Below are 2,846 nucleotides of genomic sequence, written 5' to 3'. Positions count from 1 at the left end.
ATGAAATTATTGCTGAGGAGACTGGTATTTGGAGATTTCTTCACCACAGGCTGCTCTCTGGACTCAATGTCATAAAGTTAGTTTCTCGCCTCTCTACATTGACTTAAAACCTGAGGGTTTTTAAAGCCTCATGCCAATCCACCTCCGTGATAGGTTGTGCAATAAATACTGCTGCTGCTGCTGCTGCTGCTAAGTCGCTTCAGTCGTGTCCGACTCTGTGCGACCCCATAGATGGCAGCCCACCAGGCTCCCCCGTCCCTGGGATTCTCCAGGCAAGAATACTGGAGTGGGTTGCCATTTCCTTCTCCAATGCATGAAAGTGAAAAGTGAAAGTGAAGTCGCTCAGTCATGTCTGACTCCTTGGGACCCCATGAACTGCATTCCACCAGGCTCCTCCGTCCATGGAATTTTCCAGGCAAGAGTAGTGGAGTGGGTTGCCATTGCCTTCTGTTAATTACATTGGTGGCTCTTTCCACCCCTGTATTTCCGAGACTTTAAATTCTCTGAGCTATAGAAAACTAGAGAGAATAGGCTAGGCTTCAGTTCAGTTCAGTTCAGTTCAGTCGCTCAGTTGTGTCTGACTCTTTGTGACCCCATGAATCACACAGCATACCAGGCCTCCCTGTCCATCACCAACTCCCTGAATTCATTCAAACTCATTTCCATCGAGTCGGTGATGCCTTCCAGCCATCTCATCCTCTGTCGCCCCCTTCTCCTCCTGCTCACAATCCCTCCCAGCATTAGGGTCTTTTCCAATGAGTCAACTCTTCGCATTCTGAGGTGGCCAAAGTATTGTAGTTTCAGTCCTTCCAATGGAGCATCAGTCCTTCCAATGAACACCCAGGACTGATCTCCTTTAGAATGGACTAGTTGGATCTCCTTGCATTCCAAAGGACTCTCAAGAGTCTTCTCCAACACCACAGTTCAAAAGCATCAATTCTTCGGTGCTCAGCTTTCTTCACAGTCAAACTTTCAATGGAAACACACAAATGTTCTCTCCATAGGTGATCTGACTAGGTTCTACCTAGGCTAGCCTTACTTAGGTCCACCTGGCCGCTCTTGAATTATGTTTTTTCCATTTCAATCACTGTTAAGACAATTTCAGTCACTGAAGGAAATAGACTGGAAAGATGATTGACTACTCAGAATCAATAAAGAGTGTCAGAGGTTTGATGTTTTGAGGGAGCAATGGAGTGTTAGGAAAATCGTTTTCTAATTTGTACTCTTAGCAGTTCCCAAAGTTTTAACAAAGGGCTATTAAATTAAAGTATTAATAGTTTTAAAGAAATCAGATATAGTATTCTTAAGTTATATTTGTAGTCTATTATAAAATTGATTCACCTAAAAAGTTGTCTGCCCTGAAGGTTTTCCTTTTCTCTTCCCCCTTACATAATAATCTTTTTCACTATTATTTTTTAAAAAAGGCATATGGCAATCTCAAAACTCCCTCCAGTGCTTGTCCTGATGTGGAAAAATCTCCAGAATGGCAAATATAGGAACGTTTCCACAACCGTTTCAAGTAATCCATGACCATCTCAAATGAATTTTACTTATAAAAATAGTATTTATTAGAATTCTTTATATTTTTCCTATTTTAAGTAAATCAAGTACAAGTAATACTTCAATAAAAAGTCACTCTAAGAGATATATAGAGCTTTATGGCTATGTAATATTTAAATTTAAAAATAAATATCTGTAGAAAAATACAATAAGATGGTCAATAGAAATGGCATTGAAACATGTAAAATATCATGTATGAAACGAGTTGCCAGTCCAGGTTCGATACACGATACTGGATGCTTGGGGCTAGTGCACTGGGACGACCCAGGGGGATGGTATGGGGAGGGAGGAGGGAGGAGGGTTCAGGATGGGGAACACATGTATACCTATGGTGGATTCATTTTGATATTTGGCAAAACTAATACAATTATCTAAAGTTTAAAAATAAAATAAAATTTAAAAAAAAGAAAAAATAAATAAAATAATACTTTAGGATAAATTAATGTTGCAGAATTTGAATGGTAATAAAAATTCAAGTAGACAAAATAAATGGTATAAAATTTCCTATTAAATAATAATTTGGTATTAAAAAATAAAATAATACTTTTTATTATTTATTTAGGTTTCCCTGGTGGCTCAGAGGTTAAAGCATCTGTCTGGAATGCAGGAGACCCAGGTTCAATCCCTGGGTCGGGAAGATCCCCTGGAGAAGGAAATGGCAACCCATTCCAGTACTCTTGCCTGGACAATCCCATGGAGGGAGGAGCCTGGTAGGCTACAGTCCATGGGGTCGCAAAGAGTCGGACATGACTGAGCGACTTCACTTTCACTTTCATTATTTATTTATTTGGCTGCACCAGGTCTTGGTTGTGGTATGCAGGGTCTTTAATTGTAGCATGTGGGATCTAGTTCCTGACCAGGGATCAGACCCAGGTCCCCTGAATGGGGAGCGTAGAGTCTTAGCCACTGGATCACCAGGGAAGTCCCCTTGTATACTTTAAATGAATGATAGTGATATAAATTTATTATAGTATTCATGTTCTATTGCTGTCAATACTTAAATAATATCACAATTTCATTTACCTATGCTAAAATAAAATGTTTAGATGTCAGTTTAGAGTAGAATCATTTTCAGCAATGTATTTTGGAGTAACAGTAATATCTGACCACCTGTGTCTTATTATTTCACTAAGTATAAAATTGGCAACTCTAATAATAATAATAACTTATAACTTAGCTTAAAAATACTTCTGAAATATATTAAATTGAAATGTTCATATAATAAAGTAAGCATTATTTTCTCCTATTTGTAGATAAGGAAACTGGCCATTGGGTAACAGGCAAAT

At 38.6% G+C, this 2,846-nt stretch overlaps 1 non-coding gene across 1 annotated transcript; it reads left to right on the top strand.

Moving 5' to 3' along the window:
- Window positions 1-2,125: 2,125 nt before the first annotated feature.
- Window positions 2,126-2,197, top strand: TRNAS-GGA (transfer RNA serine (anticodon GGA)). Its single transcript has one exon. It is a non-coding gene; the product is annotated as a tRNA-Ser (tRNA).
- The last annotated feature ends 649 nt before the right edge of the window (window positions 2,198-2,846 follow it).

Source organism: Bubalus kerabau, chromosome 8 (assembly GCF_029407905.1).
Source record: "Bubalus kerabau isolate K-KA32 ecotype Philippines breed swamp buffalo chromosome 8, PCC_UOA_SB_1v2, whole genome shotgun sequence".
NCBI classification, from domain to species: domain Eukaryota; kingdom Metazoa; phylum Chordata; class Mammalia; order Artiodactyla; family Bovidae; genus Bubalus; species Bubalus kerabau.
Note: the sequence above shows the minus strand (reverse complement) of the source record. Positions and strands in the feature narration are given on the sequence as shown.